This window comes from Ambystoma mexicanum, chromosome 4q (assembly GCF_040938575.1).
Source record: "Ambystoma mexicanum isolate Mex_15411 chromosome 4q, UKY_AmexF1_1, whole genome shotgun sequence".
Lineage (NCBI taxonomy): Eukaryota > Metazoa > Chordata > Amphibia > Caudata > Ambystomatidae > Ambystoma > Ambystoma mexicanum.
Genome location: NC_090928.1, coordinates 453,286,045 through 453,304,189, shown reverse-complemented (window position 1 = coordinate 453,304,189; position 18,145 = coordinate 453,286,045).

The following is an 18,145-nucleotide window of genomic DNA, read 5'->3' as shown; positions in this document are numbered from 1 at the left end:
AGGCCGTTGAGGAATCTCATATGCCGGAGTATTGCTTGGTCAATTCATGGAGGACATCATGGTGATTAGAGCCGAGGTGAGCTGTGTGTTATCTGCGCGATCTTTTCTGGCTATATCTGGCAACCGAGATTGCCACATTTGAGTCATTTCAGCTTCATGGTCCAAGCGATCCTGGATCTTATGTACAAAGGCTTCTATGAAGATGTATTTTGTGTGAATGAGAGCTAGTAGAGTTGCTTGATGTTTGCTTGCATCTACACATGATTCTTGCATCTTTAGGAATGGTATCATTGTCTGTGATGTTACGGCTATTAGCATATTTTATAGATCCTGCATAGTAGTTGGAATGGATGGCATGTTGCCTGTTTCTTGCATGGAAGCGTTGTTCAGACAAGTCTGTGGTTTAATATCTTTTGTTTCAATGAAGGGATTAGATTGTGCCAATGGTGAGATATGACGAATAAGGTTCTGCTTATGAACTTCTGTGTTAGGTTGAACACATTTTCCGAGGCCATCTAGATGACATGATGGTGGCATGGGAGATGAAGTATCATAATTTGAATGGCCAAAGACTTCCTTACGCTTTTCCTGATTTGCCAAAAGTGCTTCGATCTCAATCATGTCCAGGGAGAGACGAGCAATCTTTGGATTTCATTGGGCTATAGGTGAATTTGCTATATCACGTGACAAACGTTTGCTTTCATAGTGCGATTGCCATCGTTTTTTAGCTAATGCTGCTTTGTCCTGCTGAAAAATCACTGGCGTGAATTGTGACTCAACTTCTGGGTTCCAGGTTGGAAGGGTGGAAGAGATGGTTTGTGAAGTTTCAGAGTCAGCATGTTTTAATTGCTCAGCGGTAGATGGAAAAATAGAAGTGGACAAGACACTCCCATGAGTTTTGATGTTCTGATCATACGAAGAGTCCTTTTTTGTGCTTAGCATTTCCATGCTATCTTTTGTTTGTACCGGGGTAGTTCTTGTGGGAGAAGTTAAGCTAGCATGTTGCATGTGACCTTGTGGTGTTTGTTTGATCGATGGTTGTTGGTATAGTTTTGGGTGATATAGTAGCTGAGGTTTGAAGTTTCTTTGAACCGCTAGGGATTAGGTGTGGCACCGTAGGTGGTAAATTCTCTTGTGCTTGCAAGTTCGGGGTAGCTGAAGAGGGGTGGGTATAGTCATTAGTCTTCTGATCAGGCTTTGTTAGTTGGGATGGCTTTTCTTGTTCTATTTTTGCTCGTTGCCTAGTGTGAGGTCCATTCTTAGAATCATTAAGCATGCTGACAGTGATGGAATCCTCCATAATAAGCAGCGTTTGGACACAAGCTATCCGAACCACAGCACAGATTTCATAGCAAAGTGCAGTATTATTAGAGCTTTGCGAGAGTCGAAGTTACGGATTTCTTGGGCGAGTCTAACAGGATGCAACTTATTCGTGTAGAGAGCAGCTTTGAAACTGGCTGTTCTACAGAATCAGAGGGACTGCTCGCAAACCGCTGTACTGATGATGTTTGAAGACTAAGTAATTTGTCGCACACTGAGTCAAAGGCAACAGCCCGCAGTCCTCAGTGGCGATGTTAATAGAAGACTAAATAGTTAGTAACACTTAGTCAAAGGCTACAGCCCGCAGTCCTCAGTGTTCTATTCAGAATAGAATACTTCTTTGTTTCTGTCTTTTAGCACTGATATACTCTGCTCATGGAAGCTCAAAGAGGGTGAATTTCAGCAAGAAGAATAGAAAGGTAAGTATAGATTGATTTACCTTTGTCTTGCGACCACCATTCGTGAATGATTGGTGTTTTGTTGCGAGGCAGGACAGCGGCACAGCAAACAGCCAAACAGCCAGCAATGAAAGCTCTCACCCTTTACACTCTCTGGCTTAACGCCGCAAGGGCGGATGGGAAGTCTTTTTCTTCCGGCTTCCTGGAGTGGGCGTGGTCTCACAGGGGGCGTGTCCTTCACACGCGTCGCGTCTGTCCAGGTTTCTTTGTGCGCGGCTCGAAAGTCGCCACGGTTGCAGGCACAGCAAACAGGGGAATGCGGCAAGGATTTCAAAAAGGCTGCTCTCACTGAGCAAACAGCAAACAGCCAGCAATGAAAGCTCTCGCCCTTTACACTCTCAGGCTTAACGCCGCAAGGGCGGATGGGACGTTTTTTTCTTCTGGCTTCCTGGAGTGGGTGTGGTCTCACAAGGGGCGTGTCCATCACACACGTCGTGTCACGTCTGACCAGGTTTCTTTGTGCGCGGCTCGAAAGGTGCCGCGGTTGCAGGCACAGCAAACAGGGGAATGCGGCAAGGATTCCAAAAAGGCTGCTCTCACTGAGCAAACAGCCAGCAATGAAAGCTCTCGCCCTTTACACTCTCTGGCTTGTACCGCACTGGATGGACTGAATGGACAGTATTTTATACTGATTGTCAGAGGATAGGTCTGCCAGTTGTCTCAATAGCAGATTATGCTATTTGAATATCTTCTCCAGGTATTTCACTGGCCTTTTTAATGGTGTCAGTTTTTGTCTTTCCTTGCAGGCATGTGCGGAATGTGTGGGCTAGGCAGAGAGCATTGAAACGTCTATTGTATCCAGTTCAAATATGTGAGCCTACACCAGAATGGTGGGGCATGTCCTGGAGGTCCATGCAGTGCCCCGGATTGCAGGGAGAAGCATAGGGTGCTAGCAAGCAGTTCAGGCAAACTGAAGATGGAACAGCCAGTGCGCGGTTTAGGGCATAAGCATGGCGAGGTGCACGGTTCAGGGTGATGGTAAGTGAAGGTCGTGCCCCCCGAACAGCTGCTGATGATATGCGTGACACAGAAGGTTTTGCTGGAGTAGCGCTCGGCATAGGCAAGAGGCTTGCACGGTGTCTGGTTCAGGATCATGAAAATCTCAGTAGTGAGAAAAAACAGAGCATGCACGTAGGTCAGCATACTAACTGGTCTGTCGTTTCTTCTTCACATGGACGGAAAGCTCCTCGGTAGAAGGTGACGAGGTCCGAACAACGGCTGAAGCCGGATGGAGGGTGCTGGAATCAAGGTAAGACTTGTGAAAAAATGCAACGCTAAGCACAGGCTTCAGGTTGTGGAGTGGCTTAAATGCTGGCATCATGGCTGCCAGAATAATGCAAGGTGTGCTCAGAGTTGTGGTTCCATGACCTCCCCTGCCTCCAGGCACTTACAAGCCTCTTCCATGTGTGCCTGTGCAATTGTGTGTAGTATGCTGACATCAGGGGCACAGGCCTGACAGCACTCCCCCAAAAGGAATCCCTCCTGCCTAGGATTTCTCAGGGTGCTGATGGTGGAAATGGCATTCTAATCTATCTGCATGGTCCCCCATAGTCCATACGGAGCGAATCTCTCTGATCATTGGGCGGTTAGATTGTTGGAAGAAGTGTGTAGCATTCTTCATATGTAGAATGTTGCATGTGGAATTTAGAGTGAGAATGTAGGGAAGTGTTGGTTAGTTCCAGGTCAGTTGGAAGGAGCTCATGAAAGGACCGGTGGAGTATACCTAGGATTCACAAGAACATTAATAAAGGTGTTCCTCACACCTTCCTGATTGGAGGATCATTTCACAGGCTAGCCGTGGTGCCAGATCCACATGTTGCTGACCAATCACCACGGCATTCAACAAAAAAAAAAAAGAAAAGGAATTAAGGTGAGAGCACTCAGGCCGCCATCCATTAAAAGCAAACCCAAGGATAAACTTTTCCCAAAGGGGGAGGGCAGAGGAAAGCCTGGCGCCAGAGCCTTAGCGTGAGCGTTCCACCTCAGCGTGAGCATGTCACGCTCAGAGAACCGGTGCTACAGCCTCAGAGCGAGCATGTCAGACTTCAAAGGAAAGCACCTAGCGACGTCCCATTGCCAACTGCCATTTTGGTTGCTTAGGAAACCAATATTATAAACATAACCAGCCTCAGATCGAGCGCGTCAGACTCCAAAGGAAAGCACCTAGCAACAACCCATTGCACGCTGCCATTTTGGTTGCTTATGCAACCAACATTATAAACATAAACAGTTTCTCTATGACAATTATCGGCCCTGAAGGAAAGCATTAAACTGCTGCTTACTCCGCCCCACTATTTCATTTGACACACAACGTTGTCAACAAATCCATTCACAAAGATTGTCTGTTCCTCAGACCTCATCCAAGGAATGTACATTCCTCAGAGCACATCAAAGGATTTCATGTCATTGTGAAAGAGAGAGAAAACAGTTTCAGTGGAGCGATCAGTGCGAGGAAGGAATGGGACACACTGCCATGCTTTGCAGTGTTGCTTCTGTCAATGCTGTTAATCATCTCCTGTAACAGTTCAATTAACAAATGTGAAATCGCAATTACACATTGGGCCTCATTATGAGTCCGGCGGTAACCGTGCTGAAAAAACCAGCAGGTTGCTGCCGGACCGGTAATACCATTCTGCCTCCGTGATTGCCAGAATCACCAGGGCATTACAACCCCGGTGACCCGGTAATTCTGGAGGTAGAATTCTGTAAATCCCCATTCCCATGGAGTCCAATAGGACTCCATGGGGATGGGGACCATGGAAACACCGGTTCCGTCTATGACAGAGCCAGTGTTTCCATGTCCACCTGCAGGCGGGTGGTTTTACTCCAGCCAGGTCAGACCTGGCGGGATTGACACCTCCTGCCTGCAGGACTCGGAATCAGGTGGTCCGGAAACAACGGTGGCGGCGGATTTACTGCCACTGTTGTTTCCGGACCAGCTGACTGGTAATGAGGCCCATTGTCTCAAAGGTCCTATCACCAATCGTTTCGGGTGACCCTTTCTACACACATCAACAGTTCCCCTACTATTCTGCATGCTGACAACAAGCAAACAGAGAGACAAAATAAAAGCTGAATCAGACCAGAGTGAAACCCTTTTGAGCATCAGGACCTTCTAACCGAGTAGCCATAGTAATAATAGCTGCACAATGAGTGCCACCTCTCAGGTACTTTTTAGATCTCCAAGGGGAACACAACATAACCTGGAAGAGGTGAAAGACATTATTTGACCACTACTTACTCGCTGTACATGGAGTGGACTTTTCAGGAGAGAGGAAGAAATGTTTACTGATGCACTGTCTTGACAATTACAATCAGGAACAATTTGAAAACGTACCACCATAGCTGAAGAAGAATCTACGAGTTTATCAGAATATGAGAAATGCATACAAATGCTGGATAAGCACTCAGAGAAATGCATAGGCATTATTCTGGAGAGTTATCACTTTGGGAAAAGGAAGCAATCAAAAGATGAATCTGTAGAACAGTGTATCACAGCTTTAAGAGGACTAGCAGCTTCATGTGAATTTGGAAGAACGTTAAATGAAAGGTTAAGGGACCAATTCATGCAGCAATGAAAAAGTGAGAGAAGCATTATGGGCCCGAAGTAATCGCACTATTGATGAAGTTATAAGAGTGGCAAAGGAAGTAGAGCATACACACCAGTGTATTAAGGAATTCGAAAAAAGAACTGAACCAGATTTTTAAAAAATTTATGAAGCACAGGTTATGGAGATATCAGCAGTACAAACGAAGACATTTGATAATAAGAAACAAACTATCAAGAAAGAAAGTGGGAAGAAGAAATATGTAAAGTACAGAGACAAAAAGGAAGAAAATGAAAGACAAGAAAAAGGTGTTTTCATTGTGATAGCCCCAACCACTTTGCAAGCAATGATAAGTGCCCAGCGATCAAAGCCTTGTGCAAAAGATACAATAGGCATGGACATTTCACTTCATTTTGTAAAACCAAGAGCGAAAATATAGCTTCTGTTGACGAATTATGTGAAGAAATGGAAGATTGCACGTGCCTTCTTGACTTTACCTCTAATGATTTTGTCACAATTCAAGACGATGATGCAGATACTGAAAAGCACATGTCCATTATTGAGAATGAAGGGATAAAACTTGGCATGGTGATCGATTCAGGGATGAAATATACTTTGTTACCCAAACATATTTTTGAAAGCAAAATACAAAAGAATGTTCTCTTTAATGTAGTTGACATAAGGCCTATAGCATATGGGGAAAGAGAATCGACCTTGAGGGTTGGTTCTGGGCTATTATGAAATTCAAAGATAGATCAGCTAAAGCCAAAATTTATGTCTCAAAGAAAGGGAGTAATCCACTTTTAAGTTTGTCACCCCAAAAAAGACTTCAGATAAAACTTGATCCCTATGCTGAAGAGAGTGTATATGCTATAGAAAGTATAAATGGTGTGTCACAGCATGCTGTGTTTCACGAGGAACTAGCCAGTCTCAAGGGATTCATGCATAAAATCAGAAAAAAGGAGGATCAGTTCCAGTTGTACAAAAACTAAGAAGTGTGACGTTGGCCATTAGAACTGCAGTAAAGGAAGAATTGTTAAAAATGGAAAGGCAAGGGGTGATTGAAAGGATAGAAGCCACTGAGTGGGTTTCCCCTTTGGTTGTGGTACATAAATCCAATGGTAAATGATTTGAGATCAGAAGGGTTATTTCAATGCAAATGCATGCCATTTGGTTTGATATTGGCTGCTGTGGTATTCCAACGCCTCATATATCAGTTGTTTCATGACATGCAGGGTGTCCTGTGCTTCCAAGATGATGTGTTAGTGTATGGGAGTGACAATGAAGAGCATGATAAGAGATTGAGAGAAGTACTAGATATGTTTATGAAGGCAGGTTTGACACTAAGAAAAGAAAAATGCAGTATCACTAGAACGACTATCCAATATTTAGGTCATACCTTAGTAGAATTGGGTATTGAACCAAAGGCTGATTTAGTAAGCAATATTGTGAATTTCCCCAGTCCTTCTGACAAAGAGAAAATAGTGTCCTTCCTTGGTATGGGTGAATACTATTCCAAATGAGTGCCAGGTCTATCAAGCAAATCCATTCACATGATAAACCTAGCCAAGAAGGGAGTGAGATTTCATTGGAGTTAACTATGTGAGGAGGAATTCCAGGAGATTAAATAAGCTTCGACAAAGGCTCCCACTTTAATCAATTTTGACTTTAGGAGAAACAGTATAGTAACCATTGATGCCAGCAACCATGCTTTAGGTGCTGTTCTCTCACAAAGGGGTGAAGGAGAGGAATATACCATTGCATTTGCCTCTGGGGTGTTAAAAACTGCAGAGAATAATTATTCCACAGTAGAGAAAGAGGTATTAGCCATCAAACGGGCATAGAAACATTTCAACCTTTCCTTTGGGTTGTAAAGTTTACCACAAGATCTGATAATAAACTCTTGAAAGAGATTCTCACTACAAAAGGATTAGATAAAGTGTCATCTAGGATCCGGAAGTGGGTAACCAGTTTGAATGACTACAACTGCGGAATTTAATATTTACCAGGCATTAAGAATAAAGCGGCAGACTGTTTTTCTAGGTTGACCAATGTGGTAGAGGCTGAAGATGATGAAGAAGATAAAAATGAACAAGTTCTTAATGTCAGCCAGGAGGTAGTGACAGAGAATGAATGGGGTAAAGCTGTGTTAGTGGACTCTGTTCTCATTAATGTCAAAGAAAGACTGGAATCTAGAATGAAAAGTACTGAGATTAGGAGAGGGACCATACCTGATCCCATTAAGAATGTTTTTGATGAACTTCTAGTTAAGGATGGCATGATTTTGAGGGGAGACAAAGTAATTCCCCCAATGGGAGTAAGGAGAAGAATCCTTGAAGTAGCACATGAAGGTCACGAGGGAATTACCAAAACCAAACAATTGATTAGGCAAGATTACTGGTGGCCAGGAATGGATTTGCAGATAGAAAGGATAGAAAGGATCATCAGAGAGTGTGCCATATGTGAGAATGCAGCCCAGGGTTGTGTCACGAGAGTAGAGTCGTTGACCCTTATGTCTATTCCATCTGTGCCATGGGAAAGAGTAGGACTTGTCCAGTAGGTTATCTAGGATGGTTGGGTAGAGCATGTCAGAAAGTCATTGATATGAATACTGTCAAGGAGAGAATTAGAAGTAAACAGAGTGACAACAAAATACATTTTGACATGAGGAAAGCGGCTAAGCAATGTCTAGTCAAGGAAAGAGATTGGGTATGCATACAGTTTCCCAGCAACAAAGTGGAAGGAGTTTTAAGGTGGTCAAAACCCATCAGAGTCATAAGAAAGTTACATGGCGCTGTGAAAGTGACAGACGGACGTGTGTCTAATTTTAATAGAGTTTGCCAGTATATAAGAAGGTTTGAAGGTCTGCAGGAAAGAAAGGAAGAGAATTATCCAATTGTGTTCAAGGAGGTTTGTAAAGTACACAAAAGGGAGTTTCCCACTAGGACTTGTGGGAAGCCTTCTTTCCTGAGAGATTATGTTGAATAATATCATTGCTTTCTGTTCAACCACGACCTCATCATGCATGTAAATATTTTGCCTCCCAGTGTTCTTTTGTCACTGTTCTTTGCATAATATTTGACTTGGTTACAATGTATTCCCAATTCACTAATATCTTGTTTTGTTACAACCTTGTTCTAATTACTTTCATTGTGTTTATTCTTCTTGTATCAACTATTTCCTCATATTATTGACCAACACGGCTGAACTCTTCAAAATCTGTAGGGAGCGTGCTAACCCATCCGCAGTATCTTCTGCCCCTACTCCTTCCCAGCCGCTTTGCAATGCACTCACCTCTCACTTCATTTAAAAAACCCAGGACATACTGAACAGCCGTGTCATGCACTCCTCTAACCCAGCCCTCCCCCCTGTCCTCCACCACCACTCACCCTCCTCTTTCCTCCTTTTCCGCCTTTGCTCCTGTCTCCCCTGAGGAAGTCACCAGAGTTGTACACTCCATGAAGGTCTCTTCCAAACAGGATGCCCCATGCTCTTACAGAACCATCAAAGACAGCATCTCCTCTCTCACCCACCTGCTCTTGCTGATCTCTGCAACCACTTAATTTCTACTGGTTCTTTTCCATCCTCCCTCAAGCACTTCCTTGTGCACCCCCTCCTTAAAAAACCCTCTGCAGACCCTTCCTGCCCAGCCAACTACTGCCCCATTTCCATCATCCCCTTCCTGTGGAAACTGCTCGAGAAGTTGGCCTTTCCCCAACTCACATACCAAACTTGTTGGCGGTCTACACGACCACCAGTCTGGATTTCGAGCCTCTAGAGGCACGGAAATTGCTCTTCTGAACACCTTTGAAGAACTGCTTGCATCCCTGGACTCCAACTCCCCTGCTGTCCTCATCCTCCTTGATCTATCTTCTGCATTTGACACAGTAAACCATTCCATCCTCATAAAAAGGCTCCATAATACCCTTGGTATCTCGGAGCGGGCATTGGACTGGCTTACCTCCTTCCTAACTGACTGTTCCTCCAAAACCATTGTGGGCCCTTTCTCCTTCCTAACCTATTCTTCCACCTGTGGCATCCCCCAAGGCTCCATTATTTTGCCCCGGCTCTTTAACATATACCTTTCTCTGCTGGCATGCCTCATTTAATCCTTCTCCCCCAACTTCCAGTGCTACACTGACACACAACTCTTCTTCATACTTCCTACTGACGCCCTTGCACCTTCCTTCTTCCCTGACTGCATCTCTGCCATCCAGGCCTGATGCACTGCTAATGACCTCTGCCTCAATGACAGCAAAACAGAGATTCTCCCTATTGGGTCCCCTACACCATACTTCTTCCCTTCACTCTGGACTTCCTCCATGGCCCCCCCTCCTCTGAAGCCAGGAATCTCCGAGTCATCTTCGATTCCTCCATTTCCTTCATCCCTCATATCCAGGAAATTGTCAAGAAGTCCCACTTTCAGCTCTTCCGTCTCAAAGGAACTCTACCCTTCCTCACCTTCCCCCAGAGACTCAATGTTACCCGTGCTCTGGTTCTCTCCAGGCTAGACTATTGCAATAGCCTCCTCCTTAATCTTCCTTCGTCCACCCTGCGACCCCTCCAGCTAACCCAGAATAGGGCAGTGAGACTTATCGTTGGCCTCAAGCCCAGGGACCGTATCTCTCCTGCCCACAAAGCCTTCACTGGCTCCCGGTCTCAGCACAGATTAAATTCATATCCCTCTGTATCATCCGCAAGGCCACCTGGGGCCAGGGACCACTCTATCTTCAACGCTCCCTGCCCAAACACTCCCCTTCTAGACTCCTGCATTCCTCTGGCACCAACTCCCTGCATGTGAAGCGGTTTGCTAAACAGAGAGCGGATGGTCATTCAGTTTCCTCTGCGGGCTCCCACCTGTGGAATAGCCTCCCTCTCCCTCTGCGTCTTGAGCAGGATCTCCTTAAGGTCTAAAAAAGCCTCAAGACCTTTCTCTTTTCCTCTTCCTTCTCCTCCACTTTTCCCTGCAAATAATACAGTAGTGTGACTAATGTGCAGGGCCCTTATGTTTCCTCAGGGCCCTGACCCCCCACATCTCCCATTGCAGCCGCTGCCTATTTACAGCACTTACTTAGGCTCACTCTCCCCACGGGAGGTTGCACTTACGTTCTTCTCTTATTACCTCTTCACCCCAAGCACTTCGCCATGAGCACCACAGCACCTATCCCTTACCCCCTACCCCAGCACTTGCACGTTCTGAACATTCACAAGGCATAGTAGGTTTGTCTCCCCTCCCTGTTATTCTCATTATTTGTTTGTAATATTAATTCAATTATTTATCTTGTTGTAATTCAATGTCTACCTTCCCCTGTCCCCACCCTGTTGCCCTGTTGGCGCTTTGAAACAGTTGTTGCTAATTGTATAAATGCCTAACAAATGACCAATAAATACATAAATATTGTTTTTCATTATTGTGGAGAAAGTGAGATGTATAGCATTCTTCATATGTAGAATGTTGCATGTGGAATTTAGAGTGATAATGTAGGGAAGTGTTGATAAGTTCCAGGACAGTTGGAAGGAGCTCATGAAAGGACTGGTGTGGTATACCTATGATCCACAAGAACATTAATAAAGATGTTTCTCACCCCTACATGGGTGGAGGATAATTTCAAAGTGTTTGCATCCTTATGAGATTGATTGACAGAATAACCATGTATCTCTGACTCAAGACAGAAGGAGTGAAGATTTGATTGATTTAAAAAAAGTAATATTTTTTTATGTTTAATTTTTCAATGTAAAATGACTGCCAGTTTTTATCTTGTGTTTACGAGTGTTGGTGAAATGTTTGCATGTTGCAGACCAATCACCTTTGAATTAAATAAATAAAAAAAATGTAAGAGCATAGCTAGCACCCAGGAGCATTCATCAGGCCCACAACCCTTCCAATCGATCAAGTGGAATATCTGACCCCTCACCCTTTTGCATCCAGGATAGCCTTGGTTTTTCCTGATCTACGAGGTCAGATTCGAAAGGTGATTTCCGGGTCATGCATCAGGATGTGTTTTCTTTAGCATGGAAACGAAAAAACAGGTTTACTCGCAATAAGATTGGTAGCGCTGCCCTGACTGCTGCTCTTTCGACTTTTTCCACAACTGGGAATGGGCCCACATATCGCAGATAGAATTTAGCGATTTTGTAGATACCTAAGCTGGGTCCCTTGTATGGTAGTCTGGGGACTTTTGACACTTATTTGAGTGTTTCTTGGACGACTCCTTGGCCAGGGCTAAATTTCTTTTGGCAAGGGTTAAGGTAGGTCTGATTTTTGTGTGGTGGCAGGTCCTCCACTGATGGTACTAGTGTGGCCCCTGTGTCGGCTTACAGCCATATAAGAGGTAGAAGGGGGTGAATCCTGTGGAAGCATGTGGAGCATTGTTGTAGGTGAATTATGCTGTCCATTACATCTCTGCCCATTCACTTTCAGTTTGAGCCAGCACGCATAGTAAATACTGCTCCAAGGCCTAGTTGACCCTTTCGGCCTGGCCATCGGTTTTTGTATGCTAGCTGGAGGAGAGGCGAGAATGGATGTGTGCGGCAGAACATAATGCCTTTCAGACGTGGCACAAGAATTGACTACCCCTATCAGATATTATGATCATGGGTAACCCCTGCAACCTGACCACTTGCTCTGTAAGCCCTGACGATATGTTCCTGTGCTGTGGGAATTCCTTTGTGTGGGATGAAGTGTGCCGTCTTTGTTAAATGGTCTACCACCACTATCATTGCAGTGAATCCACTGCTTTTGGGTAACTACTATGAAGTCTATGGACCAGGTGTGCCAGGGAGAGAGGGTTATGGGTAGGATCTGAAGCAACCCTTGTAGTTTCTGCCGCAGCACCTTATGCTGTACACATATTCTGCAGGTGTTGACGTATTTCTCGATGTCCATACGTAAAGTGGGCCACCAATATAGTCCTTGCACCATTTGGATGGTCTTTTTAATGTCTGGATGCCCAGCCAATAACGAATCATGATATGCCTGTAGGATTTGTTCCTGTAGAGCGTCATTCGGCACGTACACATAGCTGCACCGTGGTATGGCAGGCATTGCACCATTCGGCATTCACCACCCGAAGCTGCTGTCAATTCTTGTTTCATGTCAGAGGAGAATACCTATCTAATCTGTTAGTGAAAGTGAGCTGTTGCTTTGTTGACACTTGTTTCTACCACAAAGCGTTTCAACGGGATAACAAGCAGAGGATCCTGAGGGTCTCTGGATTCCTCTTCTTCCTCCAGGCTCATACTTATTTGTGAAAGGGTGTCGGTTTTACCATTCTTTACCCCTGGCCTGTACATAATCTGGAATTCAAAGTAAGCAAAATAAAGGGCCCATCTAAGCTCTTGCGCTGAAAATGCTCTGGCTGATTTCAAGAACTGTAAGTTCTGATGATCCTTATAAACAATCGCAATGTATGAAGTTCTCAGGAGGTACTGACGCCAATCCATGTAAGGTCACTTTGATCACCAACAGTTCCTTGTCCATAATGGCGTAGGTCTTCTCAGGTCATGGGAATTTTCATGACCAAAAGACGACAGGATGTAAATGTCTTGCCTTTTTGTGACAGTCCTGCGCCCATGGCAACGTGCAAGGTATCAGTTCCTACGATGTATGGTAACTACGGTTTTGGATGAGCCAGGATGGGGGCCGAAATAAACAGGTTGTTTAACTTCTGGAATGTGGTTTCTGCTTCTGGGGTCCTGCTGAATTTCTTGTTTATTCGTAACAGGTTAGTCATCGGGTGAACCAACCAGATATAGGTGAAGGCCACTGGAACATTGGCTCCTCCTTTCTGATGACCATGGTAATCCCCTACAGTTTCGGGATAAACCCCAGGAATTCCACTTGTTGCACGTGTAAGAAACACTTTTCCAGTTTCACAAAAAGTTGGTGTTTTCCATAGCTGGGTCAAGACTGCTCTCACGTGGATAATGTGTTCCTGTGTGGACCATGAGGATATACGAATGTTGTCTATGTAGGCTACTGCACATACATCAGTGAACCCTTGGCGTACATTGTTTATGAAATATTGGAATGCAGCAGTAGCATTACAAAGCCCAAAGGGCATCACCTAGAACTCATGGAGACCGAGCTTGGTCTGAAAGGCTTTTTTCCTCTTTGATGCATACCAGGTGATAGGCTCACCTCAGATCCAGTTTGGTGTAGACACTAGCATTCTTAACCTGGTCCAATTTAACAGATATAAGGGGAAGGAGGTAGTGGTTCTTGATCATCAACTTGTTGAGGGGACAGTAATCGATGCAGGTTCTGAGATCTAGCTCCTTCTTTTGAGTGAAAAATAACAGTGACGCTGCCAATTAAGATGATCGAATAAAGCCATTTGCCAGGTACTGGTCCAGGTACTGTTTTAGATGGTCATTTTCCAAGGCAGTCAAAGCATCGATGCAACTACATGGGATCTTGGTAACTGGAACAAGTTCCATCTGACAATCATATGGCCTATCTGGGGTTAGTGTATTGGCTTTCCTTTCAGAAAATGACTTGAAAATATGAGTATTCTCCTGGTAATTCACCCAGCATCCCTACGGATGGGTTGGACGTGCATACCGCTTGGTTCGTGGCCCCAAAGGCTTGTGTGTTTACGTCCTGTGCATTGGTAAAACAATACATCTTACAGTGTGGTGAGCTGAAATCCACCACTCGCTTAACCCAGTCTCTGAATGGGTTATCAGTTACCAACCATGGCATTCCCAAAATTAGTTTAAACTGTGGGGCGGCAATAAAGTCAAAGTGAATGTTTTCACGATGTCCATTGCCACATAACAGTGTCAGTGTCTGGGTATGGGTTGTGACAGGAACTGAAGTGCACACAGAACCATCCACGGCACACACGTGCTTGGGGTCATGTTTGTGTGTGGTGGAAACACCAAGGGTTTTGGCAAAACTGATATCCAGATAATTTCTAGCAGCACCATAATCAATATACAAGACACTCCCTACCATGGTGTCATCTAAAACCACCAACTTCACTGGAACGACTAAATGTGAGATCTTGGTAATCAGACCGGGGCAGTCGACGTCATGTCTTCCTGGGCTTTCTAGTTTTCTGGCATTTGAGTCAACCTGAGATGCTTCTTCTGGGTTCCCTCCATAGCCCCTAGGGTTTTTCGCCCTTTATTAGGTTTTGCTGGACAATCCCATATAAAGTGACCAACCTTACCACAGTACAGGTATACCTGTTGTTGGTGGCACCTATCCCTTTCTTCTGTAGTGAGAGGCCCTTTACACCCGTCGATTTGTGTAGGTTCAGGTGCATGATCCACTCTGGGAGCTGTGCCTGTCCCTTCCCTGGGCCTTACATATAGCATCTGTGGGTCGCCCCGACCCCTGTCAGACCTTCTTTCTGAGAACCGATGATCCAACTGGACCACCAGGTCTATGAACTCTGAACAATTTTCTGGAGGATTAATTGCCTGTGCTAGGATGTCCCTGAGCTCTCCTCTCAGTCCTCGGTAAGAGAGAGAGGTTCTATTTTCTTCTGGTCAAGCATTTCTGCCAGTTGATGGTTGAAACTGGTAATGTAAGCTAACAGGTCTTGTGATCCCTGGTAATACGTTAGAAGCTGGTTATCGAGAATGTGCGCGTGTGCTCTCCTGGCGAACAGCTTATCTAATTCCATCTGGAAGGCCTTGATGTCTTTTAAGACTGGGTCCTCGGCATCCACTAGTGGGATTGTCCAGTCTGCTGCATGCTCTCCTAAGTATAAGAGGATGGACGCCACTTTAGTGTTATCATTGGGAAAGGCTGTGGTGTGGCATATAAAGAGTAAACGGTATTGGTTCATGAACACCGATTGCGTGTTCTGTGTGGTAATCGCTTCCAGCCTCAGTAACGGCATGGCTGTCATGCCCGCCGTACATGGCACAGCGGGCCACTTACATGCAGGTTGCTGGCACCTGTATTCCTGTTGGCATCTGCGTCGCAGAGTGAGGAGGAGACACAGACACATACAGACTTGGCAGTGGTATGCCGCTGGCAATGCTGCAAGACACTCTGTGTTTGTTTTGCCTCGTCGGGCAGTAGCCCCGCTCTGTGCCAACATTCCCCCGTCACCAGCCAGACGTTCTCAGTTGCTGTGGTTGCACGACCAAGCCACAACAACCTGAGAGCCATAACAATTGCTTGTAATACTGCCAGGTGTCTCTCAATGCTTCGGATGTTTGTTCCCTGTGCTCCTGACTGCTGCCTTTTTCTTGTTTTTGTTCTTGTTTTGGGATCCTGCCTAACCTACCTTGCCATTCCTGGCTTTTTTCCTTCTGTGTTCTTGTCTGCATGGACTCTCCCTTATCCTTGCCCTCGTTATTTCCTCTTCCTGGCTCTTGTTTTAGGCCTGCCCAGTCCAGCCCTGTCCAGTTTGCTCTGCCTGCGAGTTGGTCCCCGCTGCTCCTTTGGAGACCCTGCGTTTCCTCTGGTGATCCCATTCAGCTGCTCTCCATCTTGTTGCCTGTTGAATTCACCAGCCTGCCCTTCTTTCTATTTTGAAAAAAAGTTCCTGGAGGTCTTTCAATCCCCTAATCTAGTCGCTTGTACCCAAAACCAGCTGTTGCATATTCGACAAGGAACATGGGATTTACTTATGTACATAAGAAGGTTTTGACAACTTCCGCAGACTTACAATGGTCTGAAATAACACAAAAGACACTGTTCTGGTGAGGCCTCAGAGAAGAATACAAAGATGAGCTAGTGCACATACCGGAACCAGAGACGTTACAGGCCTTACTTGACCAAGCCATTCCAATTGAATCCTGCCTGTAGGAGATAGGTTGGGAAAGAAAACAGAGTGATCAGTGGTGAGTACCTGCAAGAACTTCTCTTATGCTGAGTACGTCACAAGTACAAGAACAAGCTTTTGAACCAATGCAGCTTGGCGTGCTGAGGGGCCCATTGTTAGAAGCAGAAAAGCAATGTTGTCGGGCGAATCGGCTTTGCTTGTATTGTGGTGGCTCCGGCCATTTTCTTAGAACTTGTCCTCTGCGTTCTTCAAAGCCATCAGGAAACTGATGGGCTTGCCCTCTAAGGAGAAGGCAATGCCAAGCATGGAACATCCAGCAGTCATTCCCACACCAATCAAGAATGCTTCTACACCCATGGAACCAGCTCGGCTGTTTGTGGTCTCGATATGACTTACATGTGAGGCAAAACTGATTGAAACCTGTGCCCTGGTTGACTCTGCAGCATCAGGAAACTACATGAACTTCATCTTTGCCCGGTCACATGCTCTCCCATTTTGTAAGAAAGTGGAAGCTACTCAGATAGAAGTTATTGACGGTACTTCGCTAGCATCTGGTCCTGTGACCGAGCATACTGTATCCTTGGGAGACCACATCGACGGACACACCGTTGGATGTTATACAAACTCCAGCTTCTCTGGTTGTTTTGGGCCTGCTCTGGATCCAACATCACAATGAGAAAGGAGATGTTACCTCAAAATACCTTGATATACAAACAGGGGCGCAACCAATACAACTCAAAGTTATAAACACAATTCAGAGACAGGCAAATTAGAGAAATTCACATTTTTAGCTGGATATATTTACAAAATTATAATACAGTGTTACTTTACACAATTACATATACATTGCGTAACTCAATATTTCAAAAAATGCAGAACCAATAGTAATATTTGCATTACAATGAACATCAATGACATCAAAAATGTGTAGCCAATACATTTTGCAACAATAGTTAAACAGAGAACGTTTGCTCCTTGATTTCCTTAGTGTGATACAGCGATTTTGTTTTCAACTGAAGAGTTAGTAATATCATGATATCTAGACAGGGAATAACTTGGGTCTATGGATTCCAAAACTTTATTTATGTCCCTGTAGGGTGAACGGAGACATGTATTCAGATAACCCAGCTAACCCAACAGTGGGTAGCGTGTTTATCAATATTGCATAGACAGGAAGATTTATGATTCGATTATGAAGATGAATTCGATAAAAAAGCCAATGAATGTTATCTCTGACAAACACTCCTCTGACATCTGCCTTAGGCTTAGTGACTTAGGCTTCACCCAGAAAGTAGAAAGTCCCATTCACTCCAAAGGCCGCATCCTCGATTGGATCGTGGACCATAATTGCCTCGCTACTATCACTTCTAACACCTCACTGCCCTGGACCGACCACAACTGTATCGAATTCTCTGTTCCCATCACCAAAAACCACAAAACTCTAACCCCTGCAATCGCAGCACAAGTTAGAAGCTCTAAAAAGCTTAAAGAGGACAACCTGTGCCCCTACCTCAACATCCCCGAACTAGCACCTCCATTCGCCAACAACCCCAATATTCTAACAGACATCTACAAAGATGTCATCACTAAAGCTATTAACGAAATAGCACCACTCGAATGGAAAAAAGAAAAGAAATCACTACACTCCAACTCCTGGTTCACTGAGGAATTGCACTCATTGCGCTCCTGCAAAAGAGCAGCATTAAAAAAAAAGCAAACCAACCCCTGCAACAGTGCCAAAAATGAATTTAACTTAATCCCCCACCAATACAAAACAGCCATCACCACTGCCAAAGCCAACGCCTTCAACACACGGATCTCCAATGCCAAATCGCACTCTAAGGAAATCTTTGCCATTTTCAATGAGCTCATCTCTCCCGTATCCAATACACCTGATGAAGTAATCAAAGATGAAGCTTGGTGTGCTAGTATCCAAGCTGCCATGATACACAAAATTGACCTTCTCCAAATGAAAATCAAGGACCACTGCAAAGCCTTACCACAACAGACAGGGACCAAGCCTACCAACTCCACACCCACCTCATCCAAGCCCGCCATGCCTGATTTCTCC